This window comes from Adiantum capillus-veneris, chromosome 5 (genome assembly GCF_014529385.1).
Source record: "Adiantum capillus-veneris isolate H3 chromosome 5, ASM1452938v2, whole genome shotgun sequence".
Taxonomy (NCBI): domain Eukaryota; kingdom Viridiplantae; phylum Streptophyta; class Polypodiopsida; order Polypodiales; family Pteridaceae; genus Adiantum; species Adiantum capillus-veneris.
In genome coordinates, this window is record NC_140935.1 from 33951279 (window position 1) to 33978962 (window position 27684).

Here is a 27684-nt window from a genome sequence, read left to right on the forward strand (position 1 = left end):
GGAGTGGTTTAGCATGTTTTTTGATATGAGATAGAATGGTGTTCACGGTGTGGGTGACATTCATTTGCACTTTGCCAATGGAAGAATGTCTGTGCTCCATGATGTTGAGTATGTGCTTGATGCTTGTAGGAGTTTGATCTCCATCTTGCAGCTTAGAGATCATGGGTGCCATATTCATTTGACTGACGAGTCTTACTTGATGAGGAGAGGTTCACTTGTGATAGCACAAGGCCATTGTTGTGCTTGTTCAACTCTTCTCTACGTTCTTGATGTCGGAGACACCATAGTCTTTGTGAGTGCATTGCCATGGAGATGTTCGCAGTCTAGGTGAGTACACTTTGCTGGTGAGCAGCATGACACTTTGCTCATTGTGCATGCAAGGTTTGAGGACAGACATGTAGAGCAGGATAGCTCTTTGAGTGCACCACTAGAGCAGTCACCGGTGGTGGTGATGGATTTTGAGGCTTTGCCAATCATAGAGCAGAGCAATTATGAGCCACATGTACGAGAGGATGCAATCTCAGTGACTTTGCAGACATGTACTTTTGCGAAAGAGCTCTAGAGTGCTGTGCATGAAATGTCTGTACATGCAGAGTTAGAGCGGCCATGGTCTAGGGAGACACAACAGATTGATCCTCTTAGGACAGAGATGCCTCCTACCACCGAGATCAGCGATATGGAAATCTCTTTGACATGATCATGCTAGAGGTTGATATGGTGATATCGCATACAATACCTATGGATGATGAGGGAGTGACGACTACCTTGGAGTCATGAATGATGCGTCCATATGCGACTAGTCTTGGTGGTGATGCAGTGAGGGTTGAGATACCTACTGTGGATAGATTGGCAGAGGTCACTACACATGGCGTTGATGCGATTGGTTTGGATATGCTGTCAACGATTATGCATTTGTCATCAGCCTTTGAGACTTTCATGTACGACCTCTTAGTGTCAAGGCCCGACATAGCAGCTACAGTGGGAGTGTTTGCAATTGGGGTTGTCAGTCATGTGATGACTGATACTAGCATGATGCATCATGGAGCGGTGCAGGTCATTACATGATACCTGCAAGGTATGCATGCTGATTCTAGCAAGGACATACGATTTCACACACTGCTAGAGCCTACACGACGGCATGCATTGGCTTCGAGAGAGCCAACGGGCATAGGTTGAGACGAGCTTCCTCCCTTACCTACTGTACATACTACTAGGTCCTATAGTAGTACCACTTATCAACACATTCGCCTTTAAGTGGTTGATTATTGGGGTAAAGACGTTGTGCCTCTTACCCCGGTTGGACACGCCTGAGACGTCCGACCGTCCATTATTCGTGCACACTTATTTTTTGCTAGTTAGAAGAATAAGGAGCTCTCTCCTACACATTGTGTTGAGATGCTCCACCCACATCCTGTGTTCTCTCTCTCCTTTTCTCGCTCTCTGCACACACACCGCATTTGCGTGCGCGCGCGCGCGCACACACACACACAGAGAGAGAGAGAGAGAGAGAGAGAGAGAGAGAGAGAGAGAGAGAGAGAGAGAGAGAGAGAGAGAGAGAGAGAGAGAGAGAGAGAGAGAGAGAGAGAGAGAGAGAGATGCACACCAAATTACCTCATCATCGAAGAGGCAACTAGGGAGAATTGAGCAAGAAACAATAACGTGGATCAGCTAGATAAGAAGTGGAGAAACTACGCTCTCATCGTTGTCCCACTATGCAAGTGTCAAAACTGTGAAGGAAGTGCATTGACAAGGGTGTGTTATTCTCATGGATGGAATATCAAGCAGAAAGAGAGAGCAAAGAAATGAGAAAGGGAGGCTGAGGATTCATTGCAAGCTTGCATCGGCCTCTCTACCGATTCTTTAGAGGGCTTGGAATGGTTTAACATGACCTACGATGAGAGAGAGAGAGAGAGAGAGAGAGAGAGAGAGAGAGAGAGAGAGAGAGAGAGAGAGAGAGAGAGAGAGAGAGAGAACATAAATGCAAAGCCTAAAGAGATATTGCTTGGTGAGTCGAGAGCCCATCTTCTCTAGACATCATGACATGGAACTGAAAAGCCAACATTTATAAACCCATAAATTTTCCACTCATATTTCAATAATTTTTGTTTAAAGACTTGAACAAATTTTTCATAATTTAGGCAGGGAAAAGAGCTATGCCCTTTGGGCATATCAAAAACTGCCATCCATAGCTGCTTTTGAGCGTTGCTCTTGCCGGGCAGCGTGTGTGACACTGGCCTTACTAGAAGGCAATTGTGAGACCCTGTGCTCAATGAGTTGTGGTGGAGGGCCGCACAGTGTGAACCCTAATGTGGCGTCCCTTAAAACGTGTAATGATCTCGCCCTCTCCTTCTCGAGTCTCTTGTTTTCGCTTGCGGCTTCCCGTTGATGAAGAATGAGATAATGTTTCAGCCTTGTCTGATGCATTCCACTGATGAAATCTACATGTAACTGAGGGAAGTCGAATCGCGACTTGTTGTGTGTGTGTGTGTGAGAGAGAGAGAGAGAGAGAGAGAGAGAGAGGTCGAGAGATCGACCTTCATTTACTCCCGAATGCTACCTGGATTGGCGTGGTGAAACATGCAGCCACGCTTGCTGCAAAAGGAGGAAAGGCAACGTTTTGAAGCAAATAAGCAGGTACACATTGTCAACACTGCTCAGATTTCGTGTAACATCCAAGCTTTGAAACCCTAATTTGAAGATTGGACAGGTGAGAATAGTCCCACATATCTAGTGTAAGAAAGTATAGATATAGTCCACCTGTCTCCAATTCTATCCATGACTCCGTGCTCGAATAAAACCTAGGTTTTCTGTAATCTCACCGTCAAATTTTAAAAACAAACTTTGGAGGTGGAAATAACCTACAATTTTTTTTGGGGAGTTTAGTATATATTTTTTGAAGTACTTTCAATTTTAAGCCTTATAGGTTTTCTCTAATTCGTGGAAATAAGTTTATTTCTAGTCACTTCAAAAAGTGTATATTTAGCATTGGTATACTGAGGTTTGTTGTATTCTTTGATGATATTACGGAAAATATTTATGGTGAGGCTTGAACTCTTTTTGATGTAGTCATAATGTGTAGCGAGCCTTGTTGTACCACCCAAATCCATTATGGGTGGGCTCCTATTTTGAGAAGGATTTTAAATTCTAGGTTGGGATGACTTTACTCTATTAATTTCTTTTGGGGAAGATTTGATCCAACTCTCAAGCATCTTGTATGAATCAAATAGTTTGGAGGGAGACATGGTGAGTAGAATGAAGAAAGAAGATGTGTGGCATTAAGGTGGGAAGTCGAAAAAAATAGACCTACATGAAAAGAGAACTAGCATTGTTACTTGATGATGATGCATGACGTGAGATTGCTAGTGCTTCACGTTTGAAGGTGAAAGATGTTTCTTGTGCTTTTCTATGATCATAAATAATTAATCGCATCTTGTTTGTTTGGAGTTGGGTCTTTTATTTTGGGATGGGGATTTTTTAATGAAAAAAATCAAATTCCCAAAATTTTAAAAGATTATTTTGTCTAGATATCTAACATTTCGCGTATTTAGGTTGTGTCGAAATGTGTGAGCCATTTTACAGCTATCAGACCATTTGTTGCTCCTAAAAGAAGAAATCATTAAGGAAGCTTTACAACGTTCTTTCGTCCAGTGGAGCTTGTCTTCTTCTAAGGAGAACTTAAGATTAGTATATTTGTTGCCCTAGTAATTCATCAATTAATATTGCTTAATTAAAATGATTTTTGGGGAGGGTTTGGAGGGTGATATAAGCTTCATGAAGAACGTATCACATGATTGTATGATTGGAGCTCATTTTGGTATTGCATTGTCTTTGGCCATGCGAATACTCTATAACTTGGCTAGTTGAGGCTCTACTCTTGCACTAGCATGGCTTGGAGATAGTATCACGGCTTGTTAAAATTTCCCAAGATAGTTTTATATCACAACTTTGGAATAATTTCTCAAAAATCCTTGACATGCCTCAAAGCAATACTTGAGATAAAAGCATCTACAAGGAGTAGAAAGAGAAGTCTTAGCATTATGAAATCTATGACAACTCCGAAAAGGTTGTCTTTGAAGGGGGGTTATGGTGAATATGCAAATATGCAAATAAGTAGAATTGTTGATATCAACCCTAGTAAGTGAGGAAGTAGAAGGTTTTGTCTCCATCTTTGTATATGTGTGCTTGTAAGAGCTCAAGCTCTCTCTTCCTGTCTTTATATCCAAGTAGTATAGTTTTGAAATTATACCAAGGGTTTTTTTGGATTGTGCAACCATGCATCTTAATTTGCTTTCTATACGTTCCGGTTCGCATGTAAAAATACCAGGTTCATGTTGTAGATCTACATCTTGGAGGTGTAGAAAAGTTCGATTTGGTTACAGTGTTCATACATATTGTTTTAGCACTATGCAATAGGGAAATTATGGTTACAAGGGATAACTCACTATTTTTTTCAGGGTGCTCAAACATTGGGTGAAGTGTTTGAAGTATGTTGCCCAACAATGATAAACCTATCAAATTGTCAACAAGAACCTTGATGAGAACAACTTGTATGCGTAAGAGTTTGAAATGACCAATTTTAGCATGAGAGCACCAATGTCACTAGAGGAAGGTGTAACTCTTGTGCAGATAAAGTTGTTTAAAAATTGGAACTAAGATGCACAAAAGGTCATGTATTGGCTTTTTGTGAATATATATGTCACTATGATTGTGCACATATAAAATGCTTCAAACCATAAGGAGACTTAGGACAATTTATTGTTGTTGGATGTGACATATAGAAAAGCAAGAAAGCAAGAATGTGACTTTATAACTCTTTTGAGTATTTTAATTGAGTTACCACAACTAAGAGGTGATCAATTGAATGACCAATTTTTGGACTTTATGTAGGTGTTAGTTGTAAGAATACCTCTTCTAAACTTTCCATGAAAGTGACATGCGAGCATATTTCATAAGTACCAATCAAGTTCTTGACTTGTCATTTCTCATTAATAGGCGAACCCACCGTAATTGGTGATCGAGGATGAAACCTTGACATTAATGTGAAGGTACTAAACTTGGTTGTAATATGCTTTACATCATGATAAGCAAATCATGATAAGCAAATTCTAATATTAGAGAGGTAATCTTTTTAATCGGATTAATACTCACCTAATGTATGCTCTTAGCATATTCTCTAACACTAGATTAACACTTGAAAGCTGTCCATTTGCCTTTGGATGATCGACAATATTGAGTTGTGTTTCCAAATTGTTTACATACACTTCTAAAAATGATTGGTAAACACACTTGCTCACAAAATTGCGGGGTAATTAATATATAATCAGATTATAAACAACCAACTTGGTTAAAGAGTGAATATGATTGGAATGACTTTACGAAGTTTAGGTATTGTTATCTACAAGAACCACTTGTATGGTGGTTGGTAGATCCATAATAAATCCCATAGAGAGATTGCATTTGTGTAATAAGCATTATAAGCTATAATATTCATGAATTCGCATGTTATTCAAAATGTCTTTGATAAACAATATGACCAATAACACCTAGTGTCACGTGACACATTCAACCCTATGTGTTCATGGACAAGCCACAGCATGACTAGGGTCATTCAGTCCAGTCAGTCTAGATTAGGAGTGATCTGACACTTTTTGTGAATATTCGTAGATCGTGCATGTCCAGTCACTTGGCATAGATACATATCCTCTAGTTGCACACAACATGATCACCAGTAATCCCATTATAATCAATTAGGAAAATTTTCTATTGTATTTAGCTTATTTTTTTTATTTTTGTTATTTTTCACTTATTATTTTTAAGTGACTTTCCAAAAAAAGTAGGTAGGGCAAGTTTGCTAAGATAACATAGAAGCAAACCCAAGTTAGTACTTTTTGGCAGAAGTGGCAGTATGAGCACATGCTCAACATGCACCTTCTCAACAGAACCCCAGGAGTAGCCTTCGTGTTGTTGGTTCTCCTCACCTTTGTCACACATCAGCCTAGCGTTTTTTAGTTTGCATCATCGTCGACAGTCCTTCAAAGCCCTGACGTTTACAGATCACTAGCAGTAGCACATCAAGTAGCACATAAAATCCCTGGCGTTTTTCTCTAACGCTACTTGCAGTTTCAGATCTGGCCAGCGTCGTTGTAAACGCTACAGAGTAGTCTCGGTGTTTTGGTTTTCAGCCATTCCAAAGCGATTGTAGCAGTGTTTTTCAGCAGTCTCCATAGCAACACACTCAGTCCTAATTGGTTGCAAAAGAATCTCTATTTTCAGTCATAAAAATGCAGTCATAAACAATCATTTTCAGCCATCGAAACAGTCTCGAAATTTAGCAGACTAAAGACCACAGATTTCAGTCCTAAAGTTGTTGTCATCACTGGCATAGTCTTGAGTTGCATCAGTCCATTGCATTCGCATTGTACTAGTTTGTGCAATCATAAGAAGACCACTCTCGTCGATAAGAGTGGGGCCTTTGGAGGAGAGTTTTACGACGTCTCCGATGTCGTATCTCTCTTCTCTCTCTATCTCTCAGTCTCATTCACTTGCACGCACATTGTCCATTCACTATGTTTGTGATCATAACACTTTTCATTAAGAACAAAAGGCTCTTTCTGCCATAAGAACTAAAAGGAACCTTGAGCATAGTTTGGAGCACTCATCTCGAGCAAAACGCAAACAATCATTTTGCTGTACCTAATATTGGTATCTGAGCTTTGACAGTGTTCTATATCACTCAAGGAAAGAACCAGAAGAATCACAAGAATTTTTTTTTGCTTGTTGAGGTCGCACAAACCCAAGTTCGCGTAGGCGTGTCGATTCCTAATTGTGTTTTGTTGAAGAGTCACAGGAATCTCAAGAAAGAAGGGCCTGTCTAGCCTCCCCTTGTATCCCTTTTCATTCATTGAGAGCAGATCGTACACTTAGCGGTTGGCCAATCTACGTGAGGTGGGAAAAAGCAACCTTGGTGTGAGCGAAAGACTGCCAAGGGGTGCGCTTGCGAAAAAGAGTAGAACTCGAGTGAAGAGAAGATCCTTCTCCAACATGGTTTGCAAGCGAAAGAAAACCTCAAGAACCTCAAGGACCTTAAGACCCGTAAGAACCCAAGTTCCCCGTGAACTTAAGAACCTAAGACCACAAGAACCCACAAGAAACCACGACTCGAAGCGGAATGGATACTTCGCTTGGAGGTGATGAGCATGAGAGAGGCGAAGAAGAATGTTTCTCACCATGAAGTTTTTCCGACTCTCCCCCTTCCCCATCTATGTCAAGGATTGTGTTAACTCCTATGGAAGAGTTGAACCGCGAAAGAGAAGCAGACAGAAAGGCCTACGAAGAAGAAATGGCAGCTATAGATTGTGAATACGAAGAAGGAATGACAGCCATATAGCGTAAGCACGACTTGGAAGAAAAAGAATGTCAAGCCAAATTTGATCGAGCGAACAAAGCGAGACAATCAGAATTTGATTGCGAGAACAAAGCCCTCAAAGAAAAGAGTGACCAACACAACAAAGAGTTATGGCGACTCTTTTCTCAAGTTCAGGCACAGTTGCAAGAGATTTGGGAAAACGAGACTCTCTTAGTCTCTTCTTCTCCAAAGCATGACACACAAGATTTGTGTGATTGTGAGAAGCATGATGATTTGACTGATAAGCATGATGAATTGAATGACAATGATTTGCACGATGATAAGCATGATGATTTGTATGACAAGCATGATGATTTGGATGACAAAGATAAGCATGATGATTTGAATGATATTGCTAAGCATGATGATTTGGATGCCAATGACAAGCATGATGACTTGCATGATCAAGATGTGATTTCTCACAAGCATGATGTTTTCCATGAAGATGACGTGATTGTTCACAAGGATGATGAGTTAGTTGATGCTTTTTCTAGTGAAGCTAACCTCGTTGCAGATTCGATCATTCACGAAGGATCGATCTTGGCTCTCGAGCCTAGGTTCAAAGAACCCCTTTAGGAAGAACAGCTCTTGGCTCTCGAGCCTAGGTTTCAAGAACCCTCACAGGAAGTATTATGTGTTTGCATGATTGATACGCATGCATTGTACGAGTGTTTCATTTGTGATTGTTTCTTGTATTTTAGTCAACATGTTTATGTGATCCCTTTTCCTAAGCATGACATATTTTACGTTGAGCACGTTTCACTCACGAATGAGCACGAATGTATGCGGATTGTTCATGAAAAGCTGAAAAGTGTCCATTCAAGGAAGTCACTGTCCATGTCTCGGCCTTGGCATGATACATTTGCCATGAGTCGCTAAGCAACAGAGAGAGAGTCTTTCTTACGATCCCCTCTACCAATACAAACGTCTCCCTTTGCAGTAGTCCCTCGTGGTTTGACGAGCTTCGACATTTAGTGTCGATGAGACTTCTTTGCCTACGACTTTACACACTTTCTCGGCGACTCCTCATCAGACCTTGAGGCAGCCCGCTTCAGGGATCATGTTCTGTTCCTTACAGCTAGGGGGATAGAGGCCTTGGACTCAGCGGTTGGCTTCTCTTTTTCCCTTTGCTGCAGGGACCAGACTGAGTGGACTCTCGACTCAGTGTTGGAGTGGCTCTATACACAGGTCCTAGAATTCTCTCACCACATGGGAGACCTAGGAGTTACAGACATGCTTCAGACTCTTTGGCCATTGGCCAAGTTTGCCGTGACCTCTCCAGATGCAGCAGGATCTAGACACGTTGTGGTTCACTTCTTTGCTGATACGTAGTACTCGCCATGCTATGTACACATTCATGAGGACTTCTGGACAGAGGAGGTTGCTTTACGTACGGCTTGGTCTACTTGGGCTTGGGCCAGGCACTCTCTACAGTTGCCTATCTAGAGGAAGCTCGGATGCGGATTACTCCCCATCCAAGCCAGCCTCGAAGATAACACATTTAGCTACTGCGGCAACATCTGTTCTCTCTCGCTTCCCATGAGGATCGTCTCATGCAACGTGCAGGGATTAGGTGGCCCCCAGTTTCAACGTCAGAGGGGTTGACTCCGTCAAGAGCTTCATCGTTGCCTTGTGGGAGGAGAGATTGATCTGCTTATGCTACAAGAGCATCATCTATGTGAGAGCCACATTAGACGATGTGGTCAGCTCTTGCGTGGACGATATGATACTTTTTGGTCAGTTGCTTTTGGACCTAGAGGCATCCAGATTGGGGTATATGACTATTGCGGATTCTTTGCAGCAAGCCATTGTGGGTAGAGGGATTATTGTGTCGTCAGGGCTCAGTGGATCACTATGCAGGTTCAGGGTTGCCTTGTGGGCTTCCTGAACATATATGCGCTCAATGTGGCGAGTGCACAAGGAGAGTTTTGGTCATAGATTGTTGAGTCTCTTGTGGTGTATAGGGGGTGACTTCAGCATGTTGGAGGACCCTTCTGATAGGATTGGTGGTAGCTATGCTACTGTGCATGGAGTTGAGCTGGCAACTTGGGAGAGGTTTTGTATGACTGAGGGTTTCGGATGTTTGGCAACACTCTAGCTTTGTGAGGCCCCCAGATAGCCTGGCCTTCTCTTGTTCGGCGGACCGCAGAGTGGGAGGAGTGAATCTATCGCGGATAGATAGCTTCTACATCAGTGACTATTTTTGTGACTTGGGTGGGACAGTTGACATTCTGGCAGGGACCTCCTTCTCGGACCATACACCAGTGATCCTCATAGTGGCAGATAGGCAGAGGAGGGGGAGCACGATGCTTCGCATCTCGGATAGGGTCTTGTTGGACTTTGCACTCAGAGAGCGAGTAGAGGCTCTCTAGATAGAGAGCTTGGACATGCAAGATTCTCCTGTTGATAGAGTGGCATCAGGACTTGCTCAGATTAGTCGTTTCTTTCTTTAGGAGTCTTTGGCTCAGATTAGTTGTTTCTTTCTTCAGAAGTCTTTGGCTCGCCTGGCTGCAGCGAGAGAGGAGGAGCAGCGTCTCTGATGGGGTGTTGCTTCCTTGCAGAGGATGCAAGAGTAGCATCTAGACAGTCCTTGGTTAGAGGAGCAGTTACAGTAGGCTCGCCAAGAGCTTGTTAGCACAGAGGAGCGGCTCCATGAGTTTGCTTTCCATCGACACGCATCTCAGTGGACACAGGTGGGTGACAGAGTGACTGGTGCTTTCTTTGAGGCAGTGGGACCTCGACATACGCATGCCAAGTTCAATCAGTTGAGGAGGCCCAACGGGTTGGTTGCTTTTAAGCGAGAGGACATGCATGCAGTTGCTATTTACTTTTATCGTGAGTTACTTTCTACAGAGCCTCATTCAGAGCATCAGGATGCATGCAGGGAGCAGGTGTGGGCACAGATGCCTTGTCTTATGACTGAGGAGATGCGTTAGAGGCTTGAGCTGCCACTTCAGCTTGAGGAGTTGCACATAGCTCTTAGTGCACTCCATCGTGGTAGCTGTCCAGGTGAAGATGGCTTGACTCCCAGTTTTTTCTTGGAGTACTGGGACTTGCGTGGCCCAGATCTCTGTAGTGCTTTTCAGTACATCTTGCACACAGGAGAGATGCCTGATAGCATGAGTGAGAGTTCTATCTACCTCATTCCCAAGGAGGGTGGCTCGTGGCTCCTTGGATGAGATTCGATAGTGGCGCCGCATCACCATCCTCAACTCAACCTACAAAATTCTTGCGAAGGCCTTGAGTTTGAGAATCCAACCACTTCTAGAGAGCCTTTTACATGGGACTCAGACAGGTTTTGTCAAGGAGCGCAGTATCCTTGACAACATCTTTACTTTTTGCGAGGCTTTTGCCCTAGCGCGGCTCCATGGTGAGGATCTGGTGATTCTCCTTCTCCATTTTGAGAAGGCTTATGATAGAGTTGACTGAGACTTTTTGGAGGGCACTCTTCGTAGGTTGGGCTTCTCAGATGCTTGGATCAGAGGGGTGTCAGTTTTGTACAGACGAGCACACAACCAGGTACTTTTGTCAGGAGGTAGAGGTGATTGTTTCATGCTCACACGTTCGGTCAGACAACGCTGCCCTCTTGCCCCCTTCCTCTTTCTATTCTATGCTGAGGCGATGAGCAGGTTTTCAATGTCATAGAAGGTTGGTTTACGGGGCTTAGCACTCCCTATTCGGGGAGTTGAGCTACTGGACGTTGAGTTTGCTAACGACTCAGCCTTGTACTTGGATGGCCAAGAGGCCAACTTGCACAGGTGTGAGTAGGCTCTTGAGACCTGCTGTTGTGCATCTCGCGCATTGATCAACTGGAGAAAGACAGTGGCTTTCTCGGTTGGTAGTGCTCCTATGCCCAATTGGATGCTAGGTGAGGGTTTTAGGTGGATTCCCCAGGGACTGCAGTTTAGTACTTGGGCTGTCAGGTTGGTTTGGACTTGTCTCCCGAGCAGCAGATTGCTCCCCTCCTCTTGTCTATCAGGAGGAGGTTGTTACATTGGAGCTCTGCACGACTTTCTTTGGTTGACAGAGTTATAGTGGCCAACTAGGTGTTGTTGGCTACTATGTGGTACATCACTTCTTGCTGGATCTTCTCGAGTTCTTGTATCAGCCAGGTAGAGAGGCTGATCAGGAACTTCCTTTGGTCAAGATGTGACACTCAAATAGCCCGGGCCAAAGTGGCTTGCCAGGTCACCACTCTTCCTTGTTCACAGGGAGGGTTGGGGATCATATACCCAGCATAGAAGTTCATCGTCCGAGGACTTCTTCCAGGTGAGGAGCCCTGGAAGGAGTTCTTGCTACAACGGCTTCGGGCTAGGTTGCCTCCGGCAGGAGGCCCTTGACAACCTTCGACCAGATGGATCTTCACAAAGATGTGCAGAGTTGGTTTGAGAAGGAGACTGGAGGACCACTTTGCTGTGGGTTTGCTTCGATCTTGGGAGGTTTTGCGCGAGGCTTGGAGCAGCGGCAACCTACTTGCACTGAGGAGCACCTGCGACAACCCCTTGTTTGGAACCCCATGGTTAGCACTCAGAGAGGCCACTTGGTTGGCAGTCAGCCTCATGTTTCTTGGGGGCCCCTGACAACCTTCGACCAGATGGATCTTCACAGAGATGTGCAGAGTTGGTTTGAGCAGGAGACTGGAGGACCACTTTGCTATGGGTTTGCTTCGATCTTGGGAGGTTTTGCGCGAGGCTTGGAGCAGTGGCAACCTACTTGCACTGAGGAGCACCTGCGACAACCCCTTGTTTGGAACCCCATGGTTAGCACTCAGAGAGGCCACTTGGTTGGTAGTCAGCCTCATGTTTCCTGGGGTCCCATGGCAGCGGGTCCAACACGATCTTAAGGTGATTGGTTATAGTTTTCAGGCTTGTCAAAGGAGTTGCAGGGCTTTCAGCTCATGGCATGAGAGGGGTGCAGAGAATGTGCAAGGACATCTTAGAGGCAGTACCAGCTGAGTGGCTCACACCTCTCGAGTCAGCACCACCCAGATGGATGGGAGCCTTCATGTGACTGGAGGTTCTTATCTCAGTTCGGGCTTGCTCAGAGACTGTTCCCTCCCTGTTTTTCGAGTTACAGGGTGAGAGACACTTACAACGAGTTGCAGTAGAGGCCCCGCAGTGAGAGACAGGAGTGCTGGGCGCTCATCAGTGGCCTGACACTTTGGTTCATATGGTGGGCCCGTTGCTTCCGCATCTTTGAGGCTCGCCTTGGACCACCAGCAAAGACTGTTGGCGATCTTTGGTTAGAGTTGATCCATACTCTTAGAGGACAGCTTAAGAGACTTCAAGGCAGCTCCGATCGCATGCGGGAGTGCAGAGAGGCCTTCCTTCGACTTTGGCGTTCTGGGCCTTTTTTCACCATGGTCCAGGGTGTACTCAGATGGCACTACCGTCCACTTGTGTGGCTTTTCCCTCCTCCCATCTCTTGATTTAGCCCCATTGTACATATGCTGTTTTTCCATTGGGAGAGTCTCCCCATCTTGGTTGTTGTAGCCCTCTCTGGAAGAGGTGGTGGTTGTAGCCCTATGGGCAGTTTCATTAACTAATAGAAGGATAAAAAAGAAACTACTGCATGCTCATCTTCACCCATTCTTGCCTTTCTATAGACCCTTGGTCCCTATTTTAGGATCCCCCTTGAGGATGCATGCATATATTAGGGCCTTGCTCCGCTAGTCTTACCTTAGGCCTTACAAAGATGACTACCATTCATATGTTTCTTCACGAAGGCTTTTGGAGCGCAAAAGCTGCAACGATTTGAGCTTGTCAAGGAGGGTGTTGAGATGTAAAGCTCAACATGTACTACTCTTGGATGACAATCATCAACAATCATCATCATCGGAGTGCTTTGGTGGATGCAGATATCTTTGCAAGTGATACTACAATTGGACTACACCGACTTGGTCTACCTGTCGAAATGATGGCATCCTTATCCATCCAACTCACTCAGGTTATGTTGTACTTTCTCTTTTATTTTTGTTGACTTCTTAACTTGAGCAAGTAAAGAAGAAGAATTAGAAGGTTTTGCCTCCATCTCTGTATGTGTACGTGTTGCAAGAGCTCAAGCTCTCTCCTCTATCTCTTAACATCCAAGTAGTGTACTTTTGGAATCAAACCAAGGGTTTTTTTCTGGTCGTGCAACAATGTTGCACAACTTGTTTTGATGCAGATGACATGGTCAAACATAGCTACATTGTAGTAGTTATGGGAAGGGTTAGAGATTAGTGTATCGGATACCTTCTCTGATAATTTTTCATTAACCTTATTAATTTTTTTAATGATGGAATCAAACATCTATCTATACTCTTTAAGTGGTCACTTGTTTTACAATAGTCATTGGTGGCCTACAAGGTAGGGATTGTTTTTGGCACGTGTTGTCAGTCACAAGGTATAACATGGTCTAGGAACTCATGATATTTGGTTTAACCAATGTAAAGCAAGGTTTATTAGGGTCCTTCTCACTCTTATTGCTAAGTGTTTTCAACTAACTCCATAAACAATTACTTCTCCAAGATTATATGAATATACCAAACGTTCCTCATGGAAAGTCGAGAAAAGGTATTCTTATGTGTTCCAAAAGCTTCAAAAAGTCTCAAAACTACTCAACCATCTATACATTTATAAGATATTGTGGTTCATTCAAAAAATACTTAAGCGAGTGGGAGATACGATCTGTACACTCTCGTATTCATTCGTCTTTTCTTATAAGTCGTTTACGTAAACACTTTACATAGAGACAACTATGTGTTGATCAAGATGTTCTTGTTAATTTTATTGAACCTCCAACTCATTCACATGAAACGGAATGTATTCTTGACTATCATGGTATAGATCTCCGATTGCCAAGTCTCGCCATCATATTATAGAGATAGTGAGAACCACAAACATAAATGTCATATCGTGGGACGGAGTTGACTAGGCTAGTGTATGGAGTCTACAAAGGTTGTTAGTCTCTTGGAAAACACACTCAATCCCTATCTACTTATAAGGACATTGTTGCAACCAAAGTTGGTCGAGCCTGAAAGTGGTGCCAAGCAGTGCTAAGGGTGCAGACAGGGGCATGGCAGAATGCTAGAGCAAGTATGAAGGCCCTAGGCAGGAAAGTGGTGGTGGAGATGTATGGTTAATTTCGTTTTTAGGCCAAAAAGTGCGAATTGGGGAGGTAGGTCCAGGTGTCTAAAGTGTGGAAATTGTGCTTGAGAATTTAGTCGTCGAGATGCTCTACGAACTGGTCTAGATGGCTCCTCAAACGGAGCACCGATGTGGAAGATATGCTAACGTAAAGATGGAATGCATGGCAGATTCCCTTTTGGACAGGGGCAAGTGGGGACAAATGGCCAAAGTGGGAGTCAATGAATTGGTGTGAAGAGCTGAATTTGTGGAGCATGCCAATCTTTCTGGATGATTGGATCTAGAATGAGAAATTTATGGTCAATTGGAAGGTTTGCGAGGGGCTAGTTGTGGGACAATTTAACCGCATTGGTAGACATGCCATCTAGTGTTTTTTGATCTCGACCAGGTTTGAGGAGGTAGTGACATCATGGTGAGTTGATAGAAAGTGACAGCTTGTCAATCGAATTCTTGGTAGCCGAGGTATGTAGGATATACGTTGGTGTCAGTTGAAAGAGAGAGAGTGCCATAAGTTTTTTCGGTTCTTTGCAGGCATCGGTTTTCAGGTGCGGGAATTTTGAAAGGCACTGCAGGTTTTGAAAATCAAGGATGGGACTTGGAGCTTTCAAGTGATTTTTTTGGCTTAACCATCGAAGAATCTGGCATTAAGTTGCAAGGCATTGAATGGGAGTGGAAAAAACGTGGGTTTTTGGAGTTATTGTTGGTGCTCAAAGAAGACCTTGAAAGGCCATGCGTTGTAAAACTGCAAACATGGCAGGCAGAGTGGGCTCATAGGCATGACCAAGAAGTGGAGGGCATAAGACCTAGGGCGGGAGCCCCCTTCATTGCATAAAGGGAGAGAGAAAGGGAGCTTCCCTTCGTGGCCCGCTATAGTGCCGCGCTTGCTGACACTGCGTGTCGGTCTACGTGTGTTGTGGTTGATGAGGTGCAGGGTGGCCCTTACAGGGTTTTGGCTCGTGCTGGCAGCGATCGACAGTGGGCGGTGGACAGGCAGCTTTGTGCAACAGATGATGTTTTGTCTCGTGCTGGCACTGCGTGTCGATCTACGTGTGTTGATGACGTGCAGGGCGGCCCTGACAGGGTTTTGGCTCGTGCTGGGAGCGATCGACAGTGGGCAGTGGACAGGCGGCTTTGTGCAACAGATGATGTGTCATCCCTGCCAATGGGCAGGTTCCCATGTGGTCTTGCAAGCCTCGATAAAAACTTTTGAAGGCAAAGTGGGAGAGGCACTAGGGCTAGCGCTACTGTCCCGCCTCCTCAGCCTCACGAAGGTGTGGCAATGAAAGAAAGTGAGAGAGATCAGTTCAGAGGCCTCAACGATTGCCAAATTTGGAGTCAAGATGGTCCTATAGAGTTCGAGTTCCAAAAAAGGGCAGGGACCCTCAATAAAACCCAATTTATTGCTTCAAAAGGGGCGTTTTTCCCAGTTTTGGACCGTGCAAGGTCGAAAAAGCCAAGAGCAAGCCTTGAGGGATGTTTCTTTGTGTGAGCTCATTAATAGGCATTATGTTGGTTGTATATGCAGTGTGCTCAACAAAATCAAGCCGTTCCCCCCCTTTTTTTGCATTGTTTCCCCCTTCTCTTTTCTTTTCTCTTGCTCTTTGCGTCAGTGTCGTGCTGGTGGAGATGTGTGCCAGGGGATCGCTTTGTGGTGCAAGGGATTGAAATTGAGTTGTGGTGTACAACGGGTGTGTCGAACAACATTGCGATGTGTGTAAGTTGAATGGTGGTCTTTCTAAGCGTGTGCACGTTGAGAGGTATACATATGGTGGCATGTTATCGTGTGTTGTGTCTTTTGAAGGTGTTTATGAGAGGATAGGGAAGCTAAGAATGCCTTGAGCTTTAGAGAGGTATTTGTTTGTGTCGGATGTGTTTCCCATTCCCCTCTCCATCTTTTGGTGCCCCCACGGAGGAGCGCACTAATGCTCCTATTTGAAGTTGAAGCGGCGATTTTGACGATGCCAAAAGTGCAAGATTCGAAGAGCATGATCGGCTAGAGATGGCATGGTCTAGTTTTTCCATATTCACTGGGATTGACAATCTGAAAACTTGGCTCCAAGACTATAGGTTGTTTCTATTGAAAAGCAGTTTGTAAAGGGAAGAAGGTGCGATCTGAGTGTTCTTGCACTCCTCGTTCGTGGAAAAGCGAGGAAATGGTACGATGGCCTACCTGAAGAAGAAAAGACGGATTGTGAAGCCCTGAAAGCGGCTTTTTTGAGTCAGATTTGTGGCAGATGCACAACTAGATGAAGTGAAGCACAAGCTGGACGGGTTGAAGCATATCTTGGAAGGGGATTTGAAGCCCTTTGTGAGAGAAGCTAATCAAGGTAATTTTTTCGAGAATGTCGGTTTTTAAAAAATTGAACAATTTTTGGATTGCTTGCATGAAGAAGTGCAAGACAAAGTGGAGATGGATGGCCTGGTGTCAGCGGTGGCTCTAGCTAAAGGGTGCATTAAGAAGATTTTGAAGAAGCGGCAAGCGAGGCATGGTTTTCCAAGTGCTATGGTGCCTAAGCAGGTTGATGTAATGGTAGTCAAGCCAAAATTGACGCAAAGGATGTGCCGGTGCATGAGGAATCGAGGGTGCTATGGCTGCAAAGAGATGGAGGAGTTTCTATGCCAAAGATGTTTGTTAGAGAGGCTCCAACTGTAGAGGAAGTGTCGATGGCTCCAGATCGAGCAAGAAATGTGTTGCGAAGTTAAGGTATAGATGGTCAAACTCCATTGAAGTGTGCTAGAGATCAGAGGGCACAATTTGTTGATTTACTTGAAGTGGTAAAGCTAGAAGAAATTCCAGAGCTCAAGACGAAAGAGGAAATTGAGCCGAGTGGATAGCAGCTCTATGCATGCTGATACAAGTTGGGAAACAGAGTCATCCGGGTCAAGGTATGAAGAGTTCGATCTCTTGCATGTGAGTAGAGATGCAGTGAATGTGTATAAAGAGCAGGGAGCAGTGAAAGCGAGTATGCTTGATGGGGATCAAATGGAGGAGTCCAAGCCTACGTTTGATGACATGCAAGTAAAGATGGTGTGCGGTGCCATGCTAATGGCCATGCTAGTTGAAGTGGCAGTAGAGTATGTTGTGGTGGTGCAACGAGTGCAAAAGTTTGCCAAGAGGGACGAGGTGTCCTTGCCTATGAAGAAGACCAAGATGATGCGGTATGGGAGAGTTTCTTTCTTCTTTGGCAGAGCATGATGTAGCGGTGGAATAGGTGGTTGGAGAGTAGACAAGTGAAGCTGACAAGCAAGTGGTGCTAATCAACCTTGAAGGGCCATTAGATGAAGAAGGTTTTGATGATGCTAGAATCAAGGGCATTTTTGGTGAATAGCAGAGCATGGAGCCAAAGATACAGGAGTGTCCAGTGTAGCAAGTATGCTCTATGGTAGATGAAGTGGAATCACAAGTTGGGGCCAAGCTTCCAAAGAAGGTATGTGAGTCTTGGTTGAAAGGTATGATGGTTAGAGCGGCTGTGCAGTAGGCTATCAAGAAGATACAGGGTTTGCTTGTTGAGGAGGATCTCGCTTTACATGTGTTGGATGTTTTTTTTTGAGCTCCTAAGGAGCACTGATGCATGAGCATTTTGCACTTTAAATGTTTGCTATGTAGTTTACTACATTGACAATACTCTCACTTGATCGGCCATGAGGAGTTTGTTTTGGCAGGCGATGGAAGGGTTTCTAGCTATTGCAAAGACCTAGTCTAACTAATCATGCTTTAAAACAAAGTATCCTGGTATATGAAGCTAGTAATTAAGTTTGAGGCAAGAGATGTTGATGCTGCAAGATGACCATCCAACCGAACGAGCGTGTATGCCATGCAAGTCAAAGGTGAGAGGAGGAGGGTGACTTCTTTATAATATTGATCAAAGAGAGGGAATCCCTCTGCAAGGTTTTCGAGCCTATGCGTGAACGAGGTCCATGGGGAGTTTTTTTAAATATACATATGTATAGTAAAAAATGATTATATGTGGCCACTGAATAAACCTATTGGGGCCATCACCTTTTGGAGTCAAGAGGGAAATCCTTTGCAACCTAGTCCGAGAGAAATCATGAGCCGAAAACAGGGAGGGCGTGAAACCACATTTAGGTTTATTAAAAACAAACTAATATTCATGATATCACTTTTGGCATGGGTTGAAATGGGGGTGTGGATTGGTCGAGAGGGCACTGTCGTTTGCAGGCCAAGCAAAGCGTGAGTAGACGCCAAGAGAGGAGTCGTTGAGGAGCAAGGGAGTAGGTGTGCATGTAGAGGATGTGTTGCAGACCATGCATGAGGAAGACAAAATTGGGGCTTGCTAGCGAAAATGAGAGAGAAGACAAGAGGATGTTGGGGGTGCATGAGCCACCACGGAGCCGATTGTGAGGGGGCATTGATTTTGCCATACTGAGGAGGTATAGGCATGCGAGCACTTGGGATGAAGAGAGGGAAGGTGATGGCTTTCCATACTCTATAGGGTGGGAGTTTTGGTTGTGAGGCCAAGCAAGAGGAGGATGCCAGGATGAGGAAAGGATGTAGCGAGAGAGAGAGTTGCTTTGAGTGGGTGCTCCTATCAGTAGGATGATGCAAGCCCTAAATGAGAGAGAGAGAGAGAGAGAGAGAGAGAGAGAGAGAGAGTCCCTTTGTATGGTTAAAAACCAAAGATAAAAGAGAGAGAGGAGGCCATTGTGAGAGAAATATTGTGTGTTTTTTGCTACCAGATACGACGGGTGCGCTTCCCTATAAGGTGTAAGACAAATTGAAGCGTTGCCCTATAGGGTGTAAGCCTTGAGTCACTATCATTCGAAGTTCTTGAAGCCGATGAAGCTGCCTCGACAAAAGTTTTTGAAAACAAACAAAGATAAGTTTTGTTAAGCTTGTTGTAAAGATAGTTCCAATACTCATAATTGCTCAATAATTTCACACAATATCTCGTGCTTGCTCTTCTCCACTTTCTCTCTTTTGAAATAAAGATAAGGTTCAATCTCTCTCTCTCTCTCTCTCTCTCTCTCTCTCTCTCTTTTGTTGAATGAAGAAGTGATCACTTTGTTGTGGATATTCGTTGATGAGATCTGATATTGCGATTGCATGCACATTCCTTGGCAGCAGATTTTAGTAGCACATCTCCAGCCATAGTTCCTTGTTGGTGGGCTTGGGTTTGGAAGTTTGAGCGTCTTTAGTCTTTGCTTGGGTTTTCTTGTCTGGGTTTGCTCCATGGCCCAGGCATAGAAAAATATCCATCAACATGGTTGGGAGGCAGGGTCATATATGTGTCGTAAGATTGGTAGTGTGTTTGGTGATGCATGGTTGGAAGTGGGCAATTTTCCAATGGTACTTGGAGCGGTGGAGATATGCTAAGTGCTAAGGGCCGTTTATGTGTGTGGATGGCTATGTGCTAGGATACAACACTATGGGAAGCTGTTGTAGGTGGGTGGGCCTACTCAATTTCAGGTGTTTGATCCATGTGGATGATGGTAGGTAATGCACGGGGCTGGGCAACCCTCTTGAGTCGGAGAGGTAGGTGATAGAAGACAAGTTTTGTATATATGGTAGCAGGTTCTGTGTGTGTACCGTGTGGTGGTTTGTGTGGGAGGTTTTCTGGGTCAATAAGCCTGTGTGGTTGAAAAAAAATGTTCAACAAGGGGGTTGGGCAATGATGGTGCAACCAAAGCTGGTCGAGCCTGGAAGTGGTGCCAAGTGGTGCTAAGGGTGTAGACAGGGGCATGGCAGAATGCTAGAGCAGGTATGAAGGCCTTGGACACGCAATTGGTGGTGGAGATGTATGGTTGATGCAGGTTTTTAGGCAAGAAAGGCTTCAAAAATGTCCAATTGGGGAGGCACTTCTAGGTGTCTAAAGTGTGGGAATGGTGTTTGAGAATATAGTGTTCGAGATGCTCTACGAGCTAGTCTAGACGGCTCCTCAAACAAAGCACCGGTGTGGAATATATGCTAGTCTAAAGATGGGAATGCATGGCAGATTCCGAATGGACAGGGCAAGTGGGGACAAACGACTAGAGCAAGAGTCAGTGGATGGTTGTGAAGAGATAAAATTGTGGAGCATGCTGGTCTTTTTGGATCATCAATCGAATCTTGAATGAGCAAATTATGGCCAAGGAAAGGTTTGCGAGGGCCAATTTTGTGGCGCTTTAACCGCATTGGTAGTGTGCCATCTAGTGTTTTTTGAGTTTGAAGAGGTAGTGCACATCATGGCGAGTTGATAGAAGGTGATAGCTTGTCAATCAGGTTCTCGATAGCCGAGGTATGCGGGATAGAAGTTGGCGCCAATTCTAAGAGAGAGAGTGTTATAAGTTTTTTTCAGTTCTTTGCAGCATTGGTTTTCGACTGCGGGAATCTTGAAAGGCAGTGCAGGTTTCGAGGATCGAGATCGGGAGCTGGACCTTTCAAATGATTTTGCCGGCTCGACCATCGAAGAATCTAGCGTCAAGCTGCACGGCATTGAATGGGAGTGGAAAAAACTTGTTTTTAGGAGTGTTTGCTGAAGCTCAAAGAAGATCTTTGAAGGCCATGCGTTGTAAAATTGCCACATGGTAGGCAAAGTGGACCCATGGTAGGGGCAGTACCAAGAAGTGGAGGGCATAAGACTAGGGCGGAGCCCTCTTCATTGCATCAAGGGAGAGAGAAAGGGAGCTCCTTTTCGTGGCCCGTTATGGTCCCGCACCTGTTGGTGTTGCCTACGACGGCACGCGTGTTGTGGTTGATGACGTGCGGGGCGACCTAAGCGGGGATTTTGGCTCGTGCTGGCGGCGATCGACAGTGGGCGGTAGATGTGCGGCTTTGTGTAGCAGATGACTTGACAACCTTGCCAACGGACAAGTTCCCATGCGATCCTTTGGGCCCCGACAAAACTTTTGAAGGCAAAGTGGGAGAGGTACTAGCGCTAGCACTAGTCCCCCCCCCAAAAATAAAAATAAAAATAAATCTCGCGAATGTGTGGGATTGAAAGAAAGTGAGGGAGACCGGTTTAGAGGCCTCAAACCTTGCCAAATTTGGAGTCAAGATGGTAGTCAAATGAAAGTGGAGCAACAAAGACTAGAAGAGGAGCTGGAGAAGGAGTAACATTGAAATGCAAAGCTGAGCAACTCGTACAAAGTTGTAAAGCACACTCTCTCTACGATCCTAGCAATGCAAGACACAATGGCTCCAACATCTACCTCTCAGGTACCAACTGCAGTTCTTGAGGAGCTAAACACGATCAAAGCAAAGCTAGCTCAAGCAAAGTATGACCGACAAATAATGACAGTAGGCCATATGGCCATACAAGCTCAAAAAGACCAGGAGATTGAGAACTTGAAGGAACAACTATCTAAAGCGAAATCTAACCAAGGTTGCCACATTGCCTATCAAAGCACAATCCTGAATAATCCCTTCATCTTCTCTTCACCGAAGTTCTACTCTTTTTCGCGGGCACACCCTTGGCGGCCTTGCGCTCACACCAAGGTTGCTTTTTTCCACCTCACGTCGATTGACCAGCCACGAAGTGCACGGTTCGCTCTCAATGAGTGAAAAGAGGCACAAGGGGAGGTTGGACAAGCCCTTCTTTCTTGGGTTTCCAGTCACTCTTCAAAAACACGATTAGGAATCGACATGCCCAAGTGAACTTGGGTTATGTGCGATCGCAACAAGCAAAAAATTTTTATGTGGTTCTTGTGGTTCTTTCCTTGAGTGATACAGAACAATGCCAAAGCTCTGATACCAATGTTAGGATGCAGCGGAAGTGAAAGTTGAACTTTCCTCAAGATGAGTGCTCCGAATTGTGCTCAAGGGTTCCTTTTACTTACGGAAGGGAGAGCCTTCCGTTCCTTTAGTGAGAGAGTGCAATGGACACAAACAAAGTGATGAACTTGCGAAAAGCTTCAAGCTCTTCAAGAAAGAGTTTGTTTTTACCTTTGTAAACTCCCTTCTCCTTGGATTGATTGTTGTTGTTGGAATTGCATTGGGAAGATTTTTGGGCGTTGGTTTTCCCATTTGCATCACTCTTATCTTTGTTTTCCATGGGCTTGATAGAACCAGGCGGTTAAGAGTTGACGTACTCGACCATCTCTTTAGGTAATCCCGCATAGATTTTTGGGCATTGGTTTTTCCCTTTGCATCACTATTGTCTTTGTTTTCCATGGGCTTGATAGAACCAGGCGGTTAAGAGTTGACGTACTCGACCATCTCTATAGGTGATCCCGCATAGAATTGTTGCTTTTGCTCGTCAAAGTCTATCTTTTGAAAGACTGTAGCCTTGAGATGTAAATCCCACAACTTGTATACATATTTGTGGATAGACTCATGTGAGAGAAGCTTCAAACTACGCCATTTGGTGAGAACTTTTTCCTTTGCATTGCTTTTCAAGGAATTGCTTCATGATGGAAACTCGTAAAGTTGTCCATGACTTACGAGCCAATTTTTGGAAGTGCATAGCTACATGGTGTAGCTTGGAGGACTCTGTGAAGCCCTCATCTCCAAAGGCCGCATCAAATTGCTAGATGAAGCCAATACTTTGTCGGTAGCACCAAAGGTGCCATCATAGGGCGAAAAGAGATGCTCTTTCCTCCCTCTTTGAACTTCTTGAGCTTTTGTGACCTCGCCATACCGGGTAAGAGTAGTTATGTCTTCCCCTCTTGTATTCTCTAGGAGAATAGCCATAGCTTTCGTCGGAAGAGGAGGAAGGTGAAGAAGAAGGAGAAGAGGGTGACCTCTTTGTTGCCCTTTTCTTCCTTTGTTTCTTCTCTTCCCTTTCAAAGTGAAGAGGAGAAGGACTGTGGATTGAACGTTTCCTCTTGGGAGGAGTTGACGATCGTTTAGACCGCTGTTTTTGTGGAGCCACATCTTTAGAGGAACTTAAAGATTCAATACTTTCTTGCTCTTTGGATTCATCCTCTCGTATGGGAGAGAGTCTTCTTTTGGGGGTCTCTTCAAGAGGCCTCCTAAGCTCTTTCTCCTCTTGGAGAGGAAGGAAAATCCCATAAGGGCGATGTTGTTGAGTAACTTTGGCTTGCAAAGCAGGGTTGCCCATAGCTTGCTGCAACCTAGTAACAAGATAATTGACAAACATGGAGGCATCATCTTTAGCACCTTCATGTGAAAAATCAAAGTTATCAATGTTCATTCTAATCGCTTGGTTATTGTCAGCCATGTTAACTTAATTTGAGTGTTTGCTTAGTGTATTATTTGGTAATTCAAAACCTTATTGCTACTTCTCTTAGCCTTTGAAAATCAACACTTAAGTATCTACACCCACGGCTCAAATTGGTTAATTATAGAGAGTAGTGGAGTGGGTTTAATATTGCAGTATTGCCGATGGATAGCTCCTTTCAGACATCTTATGGCTTAATAATGATAAAGCCGTAGGCAAGTCCAAAAAGACTCCATTATTAAGAACAAAGCTCCCGAGTCGTGCACAATATCCCACATAGTGGGCTTAACAAAATCGATAATAGATCCCAGTCCCACTTACCCTAATATATTTAAAAAAATCAACCATTAATAAGTTACTTAAGGACCTCTCTTCTTAAGTAAGAAAAGAGAAACCAAATTCTCTGATACCAAAGTAATGGAAATGGCCTTGAACTTTGAGAATAATAGAATTAAGAGAATTAAGAGAATCTGAGAGCATAGAGGGTGAACTTAATTGACGGTAGCAACATAATCATAGTACTTAGTTAACTTAGCATGAATAATACTTTTGCAAGAGAGAGAGTTTAAAGAACATGACAACAGTTGAGGATGGGATTTATGTGGAGCTGGTCCCCTCTCTAATAGGCATTTGTATTATAGATTCTCCCATTCAAAGGGACTTGGTACAATACAATCTTTGTGTTCCTTGTGACCTAGGTGATGCAATGAATATGGAAAGCTTCATGCATCATGAGCATAACTTTTTTGCAAAAAGAATCAACTATCCCAAGCCTTAGTCCCAAGGCCTCAAACACCTCCGAAGGTGGAGAGAGCTAGTGGGGAATGAGGGTAGGGAAGAGGAAGAAAAAACATTCCATAGGAGAAAGAAATAGTTCCTCACTTATTATCACTCTTCTTGCTAGCATACATAATAGCATAGTAATGAAGATGGCTAGCTTAAGCATTGAAACATGGCTCTTGGCTAGATTTGCATTCCATAACTAAGAGTGTTGGTGTAGGCTCTCAACTTCTCTACTAGCGTGGAAAAGGAGATGGAGCTCTTGCCCTTTGCACTTCACACAATGAGAGTGTGTGTGAGAGAATATATCCCCCAAGACGTCCCGCTTCTTGCTTTGGTCGACCCCCCCTTGTAGCTCATGCTGCTTGAAGCTCATTGGACCCTTCCAAGCCTAGCCAATCACAAGCAAGAGGCATATCAAGCAACAAGGGTAGCCTTGGGATAAGTGTCTTCCTTTCCCCTTTGAGAGAGAGGACTTGATAAATGCAAAAACAATTAATTAATTTAAGTAAATTATCATTGGACCCTTGGGAGAGGTCAACCAATAGGCTTTGAACACTCCGTGAGGGTAACCTAGATAGGGGCTTGAAATGTGTTCTACTTGCCTCTTGAGCAAGGGGTGCTCTTTGGGAGGGAGAGTGCTGTCAAGCAACCACCCCCCTTCTTGCATGGGTTGCCCACTCCTTTAGGGATTTGTATTGACTTTTGTGACCTCAAGCCCCTTGTTTCCCTTCACGCATATTCCTATTACTTACGACGGACGCTGTATTATTTATTTGGTAAAGTCAGGTATCGGGCTTGTCGGTCCAATAGGAAAAGGGTAAGAGTGGTCGTCGATGAGAGACGCACTCTAACTGAAACATTCAAGGGATTTGTTGGCTAAGTATGGGTGCCCAAGTGTGAATGGGATGAGCTCATATAAAAGTCAACTAAACCTAAAATTCACTCATTCTCTTATTTGTGCAATTGAAGAGTGCTCTTGCTTCATCTCCATCTTCTTCTTCTTCATCTCCTTGTGTGTGTATGCGTGAGAGCGAGAGAGAGAGAGAGAGAGAGAGAGAGAGAGAGAGAGAGAGAGAGAGAGAGAGAGAGAGCATTGCGGTAGCACGACAGCGGTGAGGGGGTTAAGCGCGGCGTAGTGGCGTCTCCTTCTTCTTCGCAGTGAGGAATCCTCCACAACAGCAAGCGTAGAGCGATGAATGACACACTATCGCCATCTTTGAGCTTACTAGTTTAGGTTAGTTGCATGCTTGGAGCCATTTGTGGCTCGCACACAGTGTATCGGCAAGTTCCTTGCATTGACACGTGCAATAGACGCGCACATTTTTGGCGCCGCTGTCGGGGAATGCCATACACTAAGCTTGAGTGGCACTCTGTGCTTCTTTGTGGTGCAATTTCAATTGTAGGAAAGGTACGGAAGGAAGGTGTGTGTGTTGAGAAGAAGGATTTTTTTTTGCTATTGTGTATTTCTTTGTTAATGCGGTTTTGAAAGGTACCGTGTTTTCTCTAAAATAAGGTGTTAGTATTAAGGTTGTTAGTTCTGTGTAATGTAAAGTACAGTAAGTAGGAAGTAGATCTGTTATAGCTAATGAAGTGTGTTAGTGTGTAAGAGTAGGTGTAGTAGTTGTAAGTAGGTAGGTAGAGTGTGTGTGTGCTCACGCGCAGGCCGCAACGACCTTATTAAAATTTGTTTTAAAAAAAAAATCCATAGGGTCATTGAGTTAGAGAGACAGAACAAGGGGATCAACATGCCTTCAACGGGTCTCATGAGATTCTTGGATAAAGGAAAGGCTAAACAACCGACCTTATCGCAAATGGAGACTCCCTCGGTAAGTCCGATGGATCCCCCATATGTTGTTTCGCCAGAGGTCTCGGTGCAATCTGAGCCCACAAGTGATAGCTTTACCTTTCCAAGTCTAGCTCATCTTTCCCTTGATGACACCACGGCTACCATGCCTACCCCAATGATGGGCATGCCGAGAAACACGCCATGGACCTCATTTGTTAGTAAAGCACCGCTACATGGTAGCTCAATGCGTGCAACAGTACCTACAAGTGTGTACCAATCGTATGCACCTATGGGTCATCGCACTCATGTAGTCCCTACCCCTCCCATAGTTTCAACTACCTTTGCTCCACAACCACAACACCCAAGCTCTTATTTCCATGGGACTATACCGGCTAGCATTAGCATGACACATCCGACGTCTGCTATGCCTAGGGCCACACATATGAACTTTGGGCCGCCACATGGCACAACACCGTACCAAACGTGGAACCCAAGGGCTTCCTATGCTCCAAGCCCAATGCCAATACTGACTCCACATGTAGTCTCTGGAGCACTTTCACCCACGGTGCTTGCTCACTTAGGTGACTTGGCAACATTGGTCGATCTATTGGTCAATCTATTGCTGAGAATATGTGTAACACGCCTAATAGAGAACCTAGAAGTAAGGCAGTACAAATAGCCAAGCTCACACAGAAATTTAGTGGGACGGGGATGTGAGAAAGCATATCGAAGTGTTTGAACAAATATGCGATTCTCTAGGAGAACACAATGACCTGCATAAGAGTAATGCTTTAAGCCTAACCTTAAGTGGAAAGGCTGGGGATTGGTATAGAACCCTAAGGGTGGAAGAAAAAATGATTTACCCTACTCTTAGGAGATTGTTCTTTAAAGAATACATACAAGAGGGAGTGATTTGGGGTGTAGCCTCTCAACTCCAGAAAGCCCAATGAGAGGAAGGAGAGTCGGTGAGAGACTTTATTAATCGCTTGAAGCATTTGAATTCTCGTTGTCATTCAAATGAGCGCTTCAATAATAATCAATTGCTTGATAGATTCATTAGGGGATTACGACATGAGGATATCTACAATGGCCGAGTCATTAGAGGTATCACCACTTGGGAAGTAGTCACCACTAATGCAATCCAATTGGAGGATAATTTAATGATTCAAGGAGAAAGAGTGTCTCTTGAGCCTAAATCTATTAGCTCGCAAGCATCAGGGCATCAACCAATGACCCTAAAGCCTATTACTAAGGAGCCAAAGATATTTGAGATGACTTTAGCAGATCTCACCAAGGCTATTCAAGAGAATCCTAGAGACAATCGTGCTCTGCAAAACAATCATATGTATCGAAGAAGGGAGCAACAATGGTGCTCAGTACGCTATGGACCACATAGTACCACTGAATGCCCTACTTTTATAGTAAAATTAAATGGGAACTGCAATGCCTGTGGGAGGTATGGTC

At 44.3% G+C, this 27684-nt stretch overlaps 1 long non-coding RNA gene across 1 annotated transcript; it reads left to right on the forward strand.

The window, feature by feature from the left end:
* Positions 1-2202: 2202 nt before the first annotated feature.
* On the forward strand, positions 2203-19437 carry LOC147457122 (uncharacterized). Its single transcript, XR_015188075.1, has 2 exons — positions 2203-2634; positions 19231-19437. It is a non-coding gene; the product is annotated as an uncharacterized LOC147457122 (long non-coding RNA).
* The last annotated feature ends 8247 nt before the right edge of the window (positions 19438-27684 follow it).